Below are 16369 nucleotides of genomic sequence, written 5' to 3'. Positions count from 1 at the left end.
GGTGATTTCTGTGACCCCTATGGTGTTGAGGTGCTCTTCGAGTTGTTTTGGAATTGCACCTAGGGTGCCAATTACCACTGCGATTATTTTGGTCTTCTTATGCCACAGCCTTTCAATTTCAATTTTTAGATCTTTGTATTTTGTGGGTTTTTCTATTGCTTTTTCTTCTATTCTGCTATCCCCTGGTATTGCTATGTCGATTATTTTAACTTGTTTTTCTTTCTTCTCAACTACAGTTATGTCTGGTGTATTGTGTGGCAGATGTTTGTCTGTTTGTAGTCGGAAGTCCCATAATATTTTTACATCTTCATTTTCTACCACTTTTTTCAATTTTATGGGCCCACCAATTTTTGGCTACAGGTAGCTTGTATTTTTTGCAGATGTTCCAGTGTATCATCCCTGCTACTTTGTCATGCCTTTGTTTGCAGTCAGTCTGTGTGATCTTTTTACAACAGCTGATTAGGTGGTCCACTGTTTCATCTGCTTCTTTGCAAGGCGGCACTTGCTGTTTGTTGTGGATTTTTCAACTTTGGCTCTTATTGCATTTGTTCTTAATGCCTGTTCTTGTGCAGCCATTATTAGACCCTCTGTTTCTTTCTTCAAGTTGCCATTCTTAAGCCATTGCCAGGTCTTGGTATGTTTGATTTTCCAGTTATATTGTGCAAATATTGACCATGCAGGGGCTTATTTTTCCATTTTTCTGCTCTTAATTGTAGGCCTGCTTTGTTTGATTGGTGTTGAATAGTTTCTCGTTATTGACCATTTTAAGTGCATCTTCTTCACTGTCCTTGATATATTCTTCAAGGCCTCTTTTCTCCTCCTCCTACTGTTTGATGGACTTGCAGCATTCGTCTTCCACCTGAGCTGCAAGGGACGTATATCCTATCTACATCACTGCGGGGGTGCAGAGCATGATTGATGGTCATGATTTTCCTGGTCTTACGATCTAGCGTCTCTAGCTCTGTCTGGGTCCAGTCTATTATTCCTGCAGTGTATCTGATAACAGGTATAGCCCAGGTGTTTATGGCTTGTATGATGTTCCTGCCATTGAGTTTGGACTTGAGGATTTTTCTAACTCTCCTGATGTATTCACTTCCAATTTTTCTTTTAACTTCAGTGTGTGCAATCCTATCAGCCTGGAGAATGCCCATGTATTTGTAATGTTCTTTCTCTTCCAGGTTCTTGATGTTGCTTCCATTAGGCAGTTCTATTCCTTCTGTTTTTCTTATTTTTCCTCTGTTCATTATTAATATAGCACACTTGTCTAGTCCAAACTCCATTGCTATATCGCTACTGAATATACGGACAGTGTTTAGCAGTGTTTGATTTCTGATTGGGACTTTCCATACAACTTCAGATCATCCATGTACAGTAGATGGTTTATTTTACTTGATGTTCTAGATGTTTGGTATCCGAGTCCTGTTCTGTTTAGTATTTGTGAAAGTGGAGTCATGGTGATTACAAACAGGGATAGTGAGTCCCCTTGGAAAATGCCTCTTCTAATGCTAACCTGTCCAAGTGTCTCGCCATTGATTGTTAACTGTGTACTCCACATGTTCGTTGCTTTAAAAAAAAAAAAAATCTGAATGTTTTTGCTGACACCAGTTGTTTCTAAACATTTTAGTATCCATGTGTGAGGCACTGAGTCGAAGGCTTTCTTGTAGTCAATCCAGGCAACACTTAGATTTGTTTTTCTTCTCTTGCAATTTTCTAAAATAATTTTGTCAATCAGCAGCTGGTCTTTTGTGCCTCTGGTGTTCGGGTAATTTCCTTTCTGTTCAACTGGAAGCTGTTTGTTAGTTAATAAGTGTTGCATTACTTCATCTGCTATTATTCTAGTTAATAATTTGAACATGGTTGACAGCAGGGGCGTAACTACAATTAGGCAGGGGGTGGCTGTTGTCTTGGGGCCCCCCACCTTGGGGGGGGCCTCAGAGGCTCTCCCCCACCCGATCTTCCTTTTGAAGTCATTGGAAAAAAAATTCCTTCCTATCGAAAGAGGGGCGGGTGTGAGGTATGATCCCCCCACCTCCAGCCACATTCACCTGGCGCTTCTATAAATAGCCCAGGATCTCTGCGACATTTGCCTACGTCCCCCTCTCTGCAAGTGGGAGTCTAAAGTTTACCTGCACAGCGGCTGGGAGCCAGTGTGTACAGTATGTGAGTGTGCGAGAGGGGCGGGGACAGAACACTGAAGAGAGAGAGAGAGCAGAGAGAGCAGAGCCAGCTGCTCTGGAGCCCGCTCCGGAGGGGGCGGGGATTTTTCTCACTCATAGCTCGGGCGGGAAGGTGTGTGTTTGCGCGCACGCCTCGAGTGCTGTGCTGCTGCTCTCTCTTCCCCCGCCCACCTTGCAACACTGCTTATTTGCTAGTGGGGAGGGCTTGGCTTCAACCCCCGCCCTGCCTCGCCTTCCCACAAACCCTTCCACTGTCGAGTCTTGCATGGTTAGTGAGAACGGGCAGCGGAGGCACACTGCCGGGCTTCTTTCACACCGTCTTGCCCAGGGGGATGCAGCGACCCTCCTTGAAATCTAGGGGCGCGCCGTGGCCAAGGGGTGTCAGGACTCAGGAGTGGCTCCATGCTGTGGTTCTAAGCGGCACGCTGGCTCTCGATTATGCCCAGCGAGATGCAGGCGCCACGTCGTCGAGTGGCGCCATGCTGCGGAGAGCCTGGTCTCTGAGTCTCCCGCCCCCCGGGTGTCTCCTCGGGGCGAGGTGCCCGCCTAGCCTAGGAATGCGCCTGTCCTCAGAACTTTTTCTCCGTCTGTCCCATCTCCCAAGAGAGGCTGCGATCGGGTTTCACACTCTGCTCGGTAATCCCAATGCAAAACAATGTGCGAGTGTAGCGTAGCGGCTGAGCTACGAATCGGGCAGCCACCCTCCCCTCCCCACTGAACTTACTAGGTGGTGACCTTAGGCAAGCCAATCCCTCGCAGCCCTCCATCTGCAGTGGGGGGTGGGGTGCACAATATCTTAAGGAGTCGCTGTAAAGGTTACCAGAAGAGAATCTGCGGCTGAAGCGCTTCTCACCCTAACAGTGTTAAATGAGAGACTGTTTTCGGGCGATGTAAAAAGCGCTTCCTTTTGAAGTCATTTTTAAAAAAAATTATCGGTGGCGGGGGGCCCATTTAAGAATCTTGTCTCAGGGCCCACTCCAACATAGTTACGCCCCTGGTTGACAGGCAGGTTATTGGTCTATAATTACTTGGAACTGCACCTTTTGCTGGGTCGTTCATTATGAGATGAGTTTTCCCAGTTGTTAGCCATTGTTCAATATCACCTCCTTGCAAAACGTGATTGAACTGTTTTGATAGTTGTTTATGAAGGCTTTTTTAGGTGTTTAAGCAAAATGCCATGCAGTTCATCGTCGCCTGGTGCAGTCCAAATTTTCTTTGCTCTTTCACTTATTAATTCTGGTGTTATTATTAGATCTTGCATTTGTTGGTAAAATTTTTGGACCTCTTTTTCCCAGCTTGCTTTTTTATTATAATCTATTGGATTGTCCCATAATTTCCCCCAGAAATGCACTGTTTCTTCTTTATTTGGTGTTTCTACGTTTCTTGCAGTTTCTCCTTCTATGCTTTGGTAGAAACGTCTCTGATTTGACTGGAATTGGAGATTTTGCCTGTGTTGTGTAATTCTGGCTTCATATCTGCTAATCTTCTTTGACACGGCTGTTATTTGCTGCTTTATTATTTCCAGGACTTCTTTGATTTTCCTTGAATCTAGGTGGTATTTTTGGATCAGATACTGTTGGGTGTTTTCATTCTTCAGCTTCTTGTCTTTCATATCTTTCAATTTACTAGCATCTGATCTAAGCCTGGATATTTTATTTTCTAATCTAATCTTCCATTTAGGTGATGTACTACTTTCTTTTTTTTACAGGTCCATTGATCTTATATCCGAGTTCTTGTGTTGTTATTGTTGCTGCACTGTACATTAGTTGGTTTGTTTCTTGCAAATTATTGGTTGTTATTTCTGCAAGTGCAGCATTGACATCTTTTAATGCCTGAGCAAGTTGTTTTTTGGCAACTGTTTTGAGAGCTGGAAGTCGAACCCTGGTGCTTGTTTGGTTCATGTGCTCAGTTATTTTTTGCTTTAGTTCTTGTTGCTTTTCTGTTAAATGCCATTCAAGTTTTTGAGGTGAAGGCAAAGGGGAGGTTCCTGGTTTTGATTTTGAAACAGTTCAGCAACAGTGGCATCCTTTATTTCCAACACCTCCTCCACCTGCGCCTGAGCAACTTCTTCAGTTGGTGGTAATTCTTCTTCCATATCTTGAGCTTGTGTTGCTCTTTGCAGTTCTTCCAGCTCAACTTCTGTGAATACTTTATTTCTTATTATGAATCTTCTCTGTTCTGCTAGCCTTTGATCTGTTATTTCTGTATCTGGATGCTTCTTTTTCCAAATTTGGTACATTCTTTTAAAATAACCTCTTCTAGTTGGACTAGACTTGTAATAGCAGATCATTATTTCCTTGTTAGTATTTCTCGTATATTTTTTTCCAGTTAAGCTACGTTTCTTCCAGTAACCCTGCAGTCTTCAGCCCTGGTTGCTCAACTGAAGATCCTGAGTCCTGTATCCCACTTGCCACCAGATGTCCAGGGACTCCAGCACCTGGCACGGTCCTTGTTGACCCGGGCGACAACCAATCCGGTATACATTTATTAAAGTTACGTCTCACCATATTGTTTATGGGAGAGGCACTCTTTGTCTGGCTCCTCTGGTGAGACCTGTCCAGTATGGTTGGACCTCTGGCATAGCTCTTACCTTTCTCAGAGCACGCAAGCCCCACAACCACGCCAAGGTAGTGCCTCAGTGGGGGGTTGTTATTATTATTATTAATAATAATAATTTGGTTTCTATACCACCCTTTGAAAAATGGCTCAGGGAGGTTTACACAGAGAAATAACAAACAAGTAAGATGGAACCCTGTCCCCAAAGGGCTCACATTCTAAAAAGAAACATAAGATAGACACCAGCAACAGTCACTGGAAGAACTGTGCTGGGGGTGGATAGGGCCAGTTACTCTCCCCCTGCTAAATAAAGAGAATCACCAAGATAATAGGTGCCTCTTTGCCCAGTTAGCAGGGGATAATTACCCATTTGCTTGGTTGTTTATAATCCAGCCCTACAAAATTTTCTCTGAGCTGTAGAATATACTGATTGAAGTCAGGACGCTGCCAGCAACACTTGTCTATGTTACTGCTTAACATTGTCTATTTCTGATGGTAAGTGTGTGGAAACGCCAAGTGGCTAACCTTTTTGTGGACTTGAGCTCACTTCATCTAGTCCATGAAAGCCTGTGCTACAACAAATGAGTTAATCTTGAGAGTGCCACAAGACTGCTTGTGTTCTTACTGTTGGGAATTCTCTCTGGTAGGAGAAATCCTTTTTCATTATAGCAGAGTGCACAGAGGCACAACACAGCAGAATTTAGTTAGGCATGCGTGTATGCTGAGAGTAAAGTAACTTGGCACCACTTCATAGTTTCAAATCAATATAAATGGTATTTATTAGAGAACTCCATTCTAGATAGGAAAGTGAGGAGTTAGGCTCTCTAATCTAGCTAGCTAGCTGGATGCAGATGGATTCTGCATCTCTGCACACATGGTGCAGGGGAGAGGAGCTTGCATGTTGCAAGGTAGAAGGAAGGGAAGAGAAGGAGAGAGAGGAAGAGGAAGTGCAAAGCAGTAAGTAAGTAAGTTAGTCCCTAAGAGTAGCAATCTACATTCCAAAGGGATAGTGTCAGAGCAGTAGAGAAGGGATGACCAATGTCTTGACCCTCTAGCCCTCTGACTCACTAGTCTGTCCTCCACTGTCTTTGAGACAAGAGACAGTGCAAAGTCCTTCACTTCCAACACTTACTGCATCAGACAGCATGGCCCCTCTGGAAATTGTTACCACAGAAGAGTAGCAGCCCAACTTTTAAAAGTGTGATCATCTTAATTGCAGTCAAGATTCAGAAGTCTCTTATCTTGACTTAACAATTTATTGATTTTGTGTTTGCAATCAAGATGATCACACTTTAAAAGGTCGGGCTGCTGCTCTTCTGTAGCAACAATTTCCCGAGGGGCTATGCTGTCTGATGCAGTAGGAACACAAGCAGTCTTGTGGTACTTTAAAGATTAACTCATTTGCTGTAGCACAGGCTTTCATGGACTAGATGAAGTGAGCTCAAGTCCACAAAAACATACCTGAATGATTGTATATATCTCATGTAATGTGAAGCAGTGCTGGACTGGGACCAGGGAGACCCGAGTTCAAATCCCCATTCAGCCATAATATTTGCTGGGTGGCTCTGGGTCAGTCATTTCTCTCTCAGCCTAACCTACTTCACAGGGTTGTTGTGAGGAGAAACTTAAGTATGTAGTACACTGCTCTGGGCTTCTTGGAGGAGGAGGAAGAACGGGATATAAAAAATGTAAAATTAAATAAATACTTGTATTTGAGCTGATATTATGGTAAAGTTATCTGAAAGACGGGTGTCAGATGTTTGGATGGGTGTGAGTGTGTGTACGTGCAATTTCAGTCCTTGCCCTAGGCATTATTTTCCCTAGATACGCCTCCAACAGCATGGTACAGTGAATCACTGCTGTGCCCTCCCAGGCTTCTACTCCCCTGACTTCTGGGCAGGATGCAAACTGTGCTACTCTTCCCTCCCACCATAATCTGTTACTACATTTTACTCTGAAGTGTGATTGTTGCCCCTCTTTGTGACTATTATTTGGCTTAAGTGGGAAAAGAAATTAACTCAAATTGGATGAAAAGCATAAAGCAATGTTGTCTTATAAGGTAGCCAGAAAGTTGGCCGTGGGGGAAACAATATCATCAATGTTAGGATACCCAGAAAGGAGTAATGGAGTTCAGACAGATTTCTTGAAAAACAGGAACAACATTTATTACAGATCAGTGATGTACGAGAGAAGCAGTAGTGAGACAAATCTTCCCCCACAGGTTCACAAGAGCAAACATGGCTCTTGCTGATGAGGGGAGGGATTTTGTCTGAGAAAAGCCTCTAACTTTTATTAAGACATGGTAGAAACTAAGTGCTTGAACAAGTGTTCTTATAACACACATTCCAAAGGGAGCCTGTACATTATGCTGATGTACTTTTTAAACCTAAGCAACAGGTAGAAATTCAGTAGGCAACGCCTCTCATTATTGCATTTTTATTTGCTGATTTTCTTCTTTTCATAAGGCATTTCAAAGCAGAAGGTGTCTGCCAGTAAAACAAAAACAAATTATTCTATAATGTTTTGTTAAATTTGAGGTGGAAGGCATGATTATTTCAAAGCACTGCAGTAAAAGAGTCATGCTTGCTTTGAGTTTTTACATCAATTCCTATGTAATTCCACAACCCTTGTCCTACATGTGCTGGATTCTATCAAGTGCAATGAAGAACTATAATTAATACTAAATAACCTTTAAGAAGAAACTGATGTTTGCAGCAGACTGGATCCTTGTTATCTTTGGCCCCTTCCACAGGGGGTCTTTAGCACAGCTGAGGCACTGCTCTCCTTTAATCAGCTGAAAGCATGTTGATTGCTTGGGTTCCATGTGCCAGAATCACAGCATGACTATTCAATGTGTCTTTTAAAAACAATTGTGTTCAAAGTAAAAAGGGAGTTGCATTGATTTTTTAAAAAAAGACTTTCTAAAATATAACTTTTTTAGAAGGCAAGGAAACCTGAACTAATCTTCTTGGTATGCACAGGCAATAAAAACCCATTTGCAGCACGTTAACCACTTATTTCAAAAGACAAGCCATTTCTCGGTATGGTAAGACTGCACAACACAGGGATGGCAATACATTGCAAACGCAACATTTCTGGGTGTGAATTCTTACAGCAGTTGTTTTGTTTTTTTAAAGCACCACACAAGTTAAAGGCAGGCACTTTCCAAGTTTGAAATCTCACAAACCTTATAATCGGATTGCTTGACAAATATGCAGATAAAGATAGAGCTCTATAGAGAATTAAACAGCATGCGAGTGAATATTTCCATTTTATTCCTTGCCTCCCCGCCCCCAGCCCCCTTCAGTTTTGCCAGCTTACAAGGTATTAAACAAACGTTGACTTTTTAAGGGATGCTTTGTCCACGTACTTTTGTGCCATTTATATCTGTTTTCTAAATGCTCAGGTCCATTGCCAAATTCAAGTCTGCATTCTTTCAACTCCCTAGATCAGGGGAAAAACTAGACTAGGGCCTTGCAGAGGCCATTTGAGCATGTGCGGTGGTCATTTTTAAATTTTTTTTAATAAAATGGCCACCGCACATGCTCAAATGGTCCCTGCGAGGTTCTAGGCCTTGCCAGGCCTCTCAGAGGCCTTTTGAGCATGTGCAGCGACCTCCAAAATGGCGGCCGCACTGACCTTTGTAGGCCTGAATAGGCCTGAAAATAAGACTGGGGCTGCAGTGGTGATGTAAGAGGCCATCAGGGGGAGGGGGAACCCTTGAAGACACCCACCCCCCCGCAGTCTTTAGGAAGTCCCCCGAAGGGGCTACAGGTTAAAAAAAATTTTTATTTTTAAAATAATAAAATTTGTGAATTGGGAAGGGGGTGGGAGTGGGGGGCAGCATGGCACTGGCACCCCCCCCCCCCGTGGCACCTAGGGCACATGCCCTGGCTGCCCCCTTGTGTGAAAAGGGTTGACTTAAGCAGGGCAAAAGGTAAACAAACTTGTTTGGGCGACAACTGCAAATGCAGAACATTCCCTAACAGTTTTCTGTTATTAACCACATAGTACTTTTTCAAGGTGTAAAGTTCTTTACAATCATGGTTGTCCTCATAAGAATCTTTAGAGATAGATCACTCTGCTTAGCATCTCTTGCGGGGAGCAGGCGGGCAGGGGTGCACATTTGTGCTTGGTGAAGAGAGAATGGCACTCGGTGAGGAGGTGGAGAGTGCGTGTGCTTTATCTCTTGGGGCTTCTCACCTCGTGCAGGCACAATGCTGGCTCTGCCACAACCAAATCACAGCAATCCGTCTTCACAGCAGAGGATACTGAGCATATACCTGTTCCTGAACCAGGCTTTTTGGGGATGGAGGCTAAAGAACTGAGTCAAATAGAAGTGACAAGAGATGATGTTATAAACTGAAACTGACAAAACCTGAAAACTAACAAATTTCCAGGGCCGGAAGGCATCCATCCAAGAGTCCTCAAAGAACACAAATGTGAAATTGCTGACTTCCTTGCTAAAATATATAACTTATCCCTACAATCGGGCTCTGTACTGGAGGACTGAAAAGTAGCAAATGTAACACCAATTTTCAAAAAGGGTTCCGGGGCAATCCGGGAAATTACAGGCCAGTTAGCTTAACATCCGTTCCAGGCAAATTGATGGAAAGCATCTTCAAAGATAAAATTGTAAAGCACATAGAAGAACAGGCCCTGCTGGTAGAGAACCAGCATGGCTTCTGCAAAGGTAAATCTTGCCTCACAAACATTTTTGGAGTTCTTTGAGAGTGTCAACAAGTGTGTGGATCAAGGTGATCCAGTTGACATAGTATACCTGGACTTCCAAAAAGCTTTTGACAAAGTTCCTCATCAAAGACTCCTGAGGAAACTTAGCACTCATAGGATAAGGGGACAAGTACATGTGTGGACTGCTGTTGAAAGACAGGAAACAGAGGGTAGGGATAAATGGAGAGTTTTCCCAAGGGAGGGAAGTGGGGTCCACCAGGCATCTGTACTGGGACCAGTGCTTGTAAATTTATTCATAAATGATCTAGAAGCAGGGGTAAGCAGCAAGGTGGCCAGATTTGCAGATGATACCAAACTCTTTCAGGTAGTGAAATCCATAACTGATTGTGAAGAGCTCCAAAAGGATCTCTCCAAACTGGGTGAGTGGGCGACAAAATGGCAAATGCTGTTCAGTGTTGGCAAGTGTAAAGTGATGCACATTGGAACAAAAAAGCCCAACTTCAAATATACGCCGATGGGATCTGAGCTGTGGGTGACTGACCAGGAGAGGGATCTTAGTGTCATGGTTGACAGCTTGTTGAAAGTGTTGACTCAATGTGCGGCAGATGTGAAAAAGGCCAATTCCATGCTAGGGATCATTAGGAAGGGGGTTGAAAATAAAATGGCTAATATTATAATGCCCTTATACAAAACTATGGTGCGGCCACACCGGGAGTACTTTGTACAATTCTGGTTACCACATCTAAAAAAGGACATTGTTGAACTGGAAAAGGTGCAGAAGAGGGCAACCAAGATGATCAGCGGCCTAGAGCACCTTTCTTATGAGGCATGGCTATAACACCAGGGACTTTTAAGTTTAGAAAGAAGATGACTGCAGGGAGACAGGATAGAGGTCTATAAAATCATGCATGGTGTGGAGAAAATGGATAGGGAGAAATTCTTCTCCCTCTCCCATAACACTAGAACCAGGGGCATCCCATGAAATTGTTTGCCAGCAAATCTAGGACCAACAAACGGAAGTACTTTTCTACACAACACACAATCAACTTGTGGAATTCTCTGCCATGAGATGTGGTGTCAGCCAACAACCTGGATGGCTTTAAGTGCAAACCATAATTTGAATTCTCTATTAGTCTGTAATTTGTCCATCAAATTACGTCTGGATTGACGGACTGTATTATTGATGGACTCTATTAGTCCGTCAATCCGTAATTTGAATTCTCTATTAGCCTTCAGGAGAGCCCTTAGAACATATGTGTTTGGCCAGGCTTTCCAGGGTGTTAAAATCGGTTTTAATATTTTAAAATATTTAATATTTTAACCCGGTTTCAGGGTTTTTAATTACTGCAGTTGTTTAATTGAAAGTTGATAGAGAGAAATTATTTTCCCTCTCACATAACTCTAGAACCAGGGGTCATCCCATGAAATTGATTGCTGGGAAATTTAGGACCAATGAACAGAAGTACTTTTTCACACAACACATAATCTTAGACTCCATCTCCACAATTACTGCAGCATCTGATGTGGAGGTGTCCAGCAACTCCTCTTGTGTGATTAGGTTGGATCAGTTCCAGTTTGTGACTCCTGAGGATGTGAACAAGCTGATTGGAATGGTGCGGCCTACCACCTGTTCTCTTGACCCTTGTCCGACATGTTGTAGACCGCCCGAGACGTAAGTTTTGGGTGGTATAAAAATAAATAAAATAAATAATCAACTTGTGGAATTCTCTGCTACAAGATGTGGTGACAGCCAAGGGAAAGGTAATTAGTTGTTTTAATTCAGGTACATTCTTGGTGTCTTAGATGCAAAAGGATCATAATGAGTCAGGAAGGGAGCACTGTAGTAGTACAGCTATCCACGAAATGGGCTAGCACAATAAATTGTGGCTGGGGAAGATAGGAGTTGTATTTCAACAACAGCTGGAGCATTTCCGGATGGCAATTTTACCACGGAAGGGCAGGTGTGTATTCACATATCATCTATATTTATGTCCAAGTCCCTGCGAGCTATTGGGAGCACTCCACACACGATTCGTGTTTTTCTTCAAGCATTGGAACATAAGAACTTAAGACCAGCCCTGCTGGATCAGGCCCAAAGCCCATCTAGTCCAGCATCCTGTTTCACACAGTGGCCCACCAGATGCCACTGGAAGCCACAGGCAGGAGTTGAGGGCATGCCCTCTCTCCTGCTGTTACTCCCCTGCAACTGGTACTCAGAGGCATCCTGCCTTTGAGGCTGGAGGTGGCCTATAGCCCTCTGACTAGTGGCCGTTGATAGACCTCTTCTCCATGAAGTTATCCAAACCCCTCTTAAAGCCATCCAGGTTGTTGGCTGTCACCACATCTTGTGGCAGATAATTCCACAAGTTGATTAACTGTTGTGTGAAAAAATACTTCTGTTTGCTGGTCCTAAATTTCCCAGCAATTTTTCTACACTTCATACACAGAAAATGAAAACCCATATCGTGTAAAGAAAAACAACTTTAAGAAGGGGTTGTTTTGAGTCTGAGGGCTATAGGCCACCTCCAACCTAAGAGGCATGATGCCTCTATATACCAGTTGCTTTGGGAGAGACTGCAGGAGAGAGGGCATGCCCTTAGCTCTTGCCTGTGGACTTCTCAGAGGCATCTGGTGGGCCACTGTGTGAAACAGGAGGCTGGACTGGATAGGCCTTGGGACTGATCCAGCAGGGCTGTTCTTATGGGCAGGAGAGGAGAGCTGGTCTTGTGGTAGCAAACATGACTTGTCCCCATAGCTAAGCAGGGTCTGCCCTGGTTGCATCTGAATGGGAGACTTGATGTGTGAGCAGTGCAAGATATTCCTCTCAGGGGATGAAGCCGCTCTGGGAAGAGCAGAAGGTTTCAAGTTCCCTCCCTGGCTTCTCCAAGATAGGGCTGAGAGAGATTCCTGCCTGCAACCTTGGAGAAGCCGCTGCCAGTCTGTGAAGACAAAACTGAGCTAGATAGACCAATGGTCTGACTCAGTATATAGCAGTTTCCTATGTCCCTATGAGTGAAATGGTGGTTGAACTGCCATAGCTTCCCTCAAAGAATCCTGGGTTTTATATTTTAATGAGATGCTGAATATTCTCCATTTGGTCCAAGCCCCCTCAATGAACTACAGTTCCCAGGATTCTAGGGAGAAGACATGTTTGTTACAATCACTTAGCTGTCTGGTAGAATTTACAAACCCACACCCTTTAGTAATTTACAAAGTTGGGTGGTTACATAAGAACATAACAGGAGCCCTGCTGGATCAGGCCCAAAGCCTATCTAATCCAGCATTCTGTTTCTCACAATGGCCCACCAGATGCCTCTGGGAAGCCCACAAGCAAGAGCTGAGGGCGTGCCCTCACTTGTGCTGTTGCTCTCCTGCTGCTCTCCATGCTTGCCTCTGGGACTGGAGGTTGCCCATAGCCATCAGACTAATAGCCATTGATAGACCTGTCCTTCATGAATTTATCTAAGCCCTTCTTAAAGGCTGGTGGCTGTTACCACCATGTACTCCATGTGTTGTCATGTGCTCTTGTAATAAGTAATGACAATAACTTGTACGGGTTGAGTATTCGTTATCCAGACTGCTTGGGACCAGAAGTGTTCCAGATTTCCAATTTTTCCAGATTTTGGAATATTTGCATAATGAGATATCTTATCTCAAGGCAGGAATAGAGGAGTCCCCTTTGCTGCCTCCTGCCAGGGGAAGGCCAGTTTAAGGGTTAACCTGACGGAGTCCAGGTTCCTAGAGAGGCGACTGGGAAGAAACATTTGGCACGGGCACCTTCCCTTCCAGCCCCTGTCCCGAGAAAGGAACCTTTGTGTCTTTTCCTGCCTGCAGGATCTGCAGCCCCGCCTTGAAGAAGAGAACTCTGTGGTTGCCAATGTAGGTGGGGTGTGTGGGGACCCCAGAGCCATGGTGGGAGGCGATGCAAGGGAGGAAAACAGGGAGTGGGCTTGGGACAATGGAACCAGGGGAGAAATGTCCTGGGTGGGCAATGAGGGGGATGAGATGTGTGCAGCCTTCTGAAATAAGAATCTGCAAGCGAGTGAGCTGAGGCATTTTGTTCTTTGTTTTTGTTATGGCATGGTGTCCGGATTTTGGAGCATTATGGATTTTGGATGTCCGGATAAGGGATACTCAACCTGTATGAAGGTGAACATCTGCTTGCCTGGATATAGAGACGAAAGCCAAATGGATATTAGCAAATTGCATGCATATACAACAGTCTCACATTCTGTCTAAATTGTAGGTGGCATTGTGGCTATTGATGCCCACATAGCTATGAAGAGGGCTGAAGAAAAAACAGCTTTTGCAGAGGATCTGATTCATTACTGCAGGGAAAATAAGGAAAAATATCAGAGAGAAGCTGAAAAATATGCCAAACTGCTGGAAGAACAGGAGAACAGTATCTTGGGGAATGAGAAGAGGATCCAAGCGATTGAAGAAGAAAAATCCAAGTTGGCCAAAGTTCATGAGGAGACTCTGGATTTGCAAGAGGCACTGAGGCACTGTTTTCTTTTTGTGGGTACTCTAGCTGCTAAAGTAAATGTGGCAGATATAACAAGTCAATACAATTGTTTCTATGAATCCCTGAGGGCCCAGTTGGATGATATGAACAAGCATGTGCTTCCATTATTCTGTGCAAAAAGCACCGAGGATGAGAGGCTAGCAATCCTTCTCCCAGTATCCAAACAACTATCCTAAAGCTGAAGTGCTACTATGGGCCCAAAACGATATTCTGAGACATACTAGAACAGAGATTCTCAATCTTGGGTCCCCAAATGTTATTGGACTTCAATTCCCATAATCCCCAGTCCCTGTGGCCTTTGGTTGGGGATTATGGGAGTTGAAGTCCAATGACATCTGGTGACCCAACGTTGAGAATCTCTGTACTAGAAAATGTTGGAGATGCAGAAAATGTTGGAGATGCATTGACCTTTTGCACCAGTAACCCTAATAACCCCAGGGGCACTGGGAGTAGAGATAGTTAGGGTCTCCTTCTCTTTCCTGTTTGCCTCTATGGCCCCTCTATGGATAGAATGTACTCAGGAACTTCCTGAGAGTGACTTCTTTTTTCTTTTCCTCTCCATTATTCTAAAGGTCTCTCTCTGACCAACATGTAGCCAGCTGTTAGATATAGGTCTTTTCTATCATCATGGACTTCTGAATAAAATAAATTAGTTTAAGCTCACATGAATCTCTATGCTTATCATTGACAAGCTGTTGCCCCTGAGACTCTGTTAACTTCTGCTGTAATGGGAGTGAGTTAGCTCCTGAAATACTCTGATATATAAGTAATTTTCCAGCAGAAAATCTGCTGGGTGGGTAGCATTTTATGTTTTATATCATTGTATTTTCCTTTTTCCTCACAGTTTTCTTTTCTGCCATTGGGTTATGCTTTTGCATGATTTGCTTAATCCCCCTCTGCATGTGTGTAGAAAATCTGAAACAGAAAAGGCAAAAATAGCACTGACTGCTCTTTTATTGTTATAAAAATTAAAAAACTGAAAATTAATGCATTTATTTCTATAGAGTCCATATATATCACATGGTATTCATAGCTCTCAAGACCAGGAGAGTTGGTCTTGTGGTGGCAAGCATAACTTGTCCCCTTAGCTAAGCAGGGTCTGCCCTGGTTGCATATGAAAGGGAGGCTTGATGTATGAGCGCTGTAAGATATGCCCCTCAGGGAATGTAGCTGCTCTGGGAAGAGCAGAAGGTTTCAAGTTCCCTCCCTGGTTTTGGCATATCCAGGGTGGGGCAGGCAGGGCACGTGCCCTGGGCGCAAGTCAAGGGCAGGAGCAAAGTGCATGCCATGCCCTGCCCCCCCCACCCCCAAATTAAAATAATAATAATTCCCCCCTCAAATTAAAGCAGGCAGCGGGTGCTGCCAGATGGGCCCGCTGCTCACCGCTGCCACTGCGCCGGCTCCAAATGACACCCGCATCACCACCACTCACACAGGCGAGGTGTGCAGCAGGCACGCAGACTCGCAACCCGGCAAGATCTCCTCCGAGTCCAGGCAGGCGGCGCACTGGGGGGGGGCAGCAGGCGGTGAGCTCACGCTCCCATTGGCTGGCAGACTGCACCCTTTCAGTCAGTGCATGTGGCATGGGTTGACCCTTGGCGTTAGAGAGAGACTAGCACCAGCAAGCAACTGCTGGGCCGGGCATGCACTTTGCGTGCTGACTGTGTTTGGTACTGTTGTTCCATCTTCGTGTGCAGTGCTGTGTGCTGCCGTTTGTGTTCCTTGTTCCATGTTTTGCCCACCACCTAGCCTCTGCTGGGCTGCATAACATTCTTGAGTAAGTCAACTGTTGTGGAAAAACCATATGGGGGTTACTTTATGTAGGGTTGTGCGTTTTTTAAAAAAATGTTCACATCTTTTATTGATTTTAACAATATCTTAACATTCACATCACATTACATCACATCACAATAAACAAATATTGACTTCCCACTCACACCTCCTCGTGAATCACCAACTATAGAATTAACCCTTGCTATAATAATAATTCAAAACATATATCTTAAACCTTACAAACTCGATTTTGATCTACCCAACCTGCTATTATTACTAAATTTCAAACCCTGTTGTAAAATCAATATTAGGGAAATAGTTCTTTAAGTATAATAAAAATGGTTTCCAATCTTCTTTAAAACATTCATGTAGGGTTGTGTGTTTTATTTTGTTTTCTGTTTTGTTTTGGCCTGAATTTGAAACAGCCCCATTTTGTTCCTAGTTCAAAATTGCAAAATCCGAATCCGAAATGTTTTGGATTTAGAAAAATGGCCCAGGGGCAAAACTAGTGAGTGGAGGTAGTACTGCCCAATGGATGGAAGTTACTACCCAAATTTCAGAGGAATTGGGCAGAGGGCTGATATTTGGTGAATTTTTGAAGTTTAAGATTTTTCCCATAGGGGATAATGGAGGTTTCACCAAAGGT

General features: G+C 43.9%; 1 long non-coding RNA gene across 1 annotated transcript in view; it reads left to right on the top strand.

The window, feature by feature from the left end:
- Nucleotides 1-14613, top strand: part of LOC128346864 (uncharacterized) — a 40715-nt gene extending 26102 nt beyond the window's left edge. Inside the window, exon 3 of the long non-coding RNA XR_008317250.1 lies at nt 13672-14613. This is a non-coding gene — a long non-coding RNA (uncharacterized LOC128346864). The remainder of the gene's footprint in view (nt 1-13671) is intronic.
- The last annotated feature ends 1756 nt before the right edge of the window (nt 14614-16369 follow it).

The sequence above is a fragment of the Hemicordylus capensis genome, chromosome 2, assembly GCF_027244095.1.
Source record: "Hemicordylus capensis ecotype Gifberg chromosome 2, rHemCap1.1.pri, whole genome shotgun sequence".
NCBI classification, from domain to species: domain Eukaryota; kingdom Metazoa; phylum Chordata; class Lepidosauria; order Squamata; family Cordylidae; genus Hemicordylus; species Hemicordylus capensis.
The sequence above is the reverse complement of the archived record's forward strand: the minus strand, read 5'-3'. Positions and strand labels throughout refer to the sequence as shown.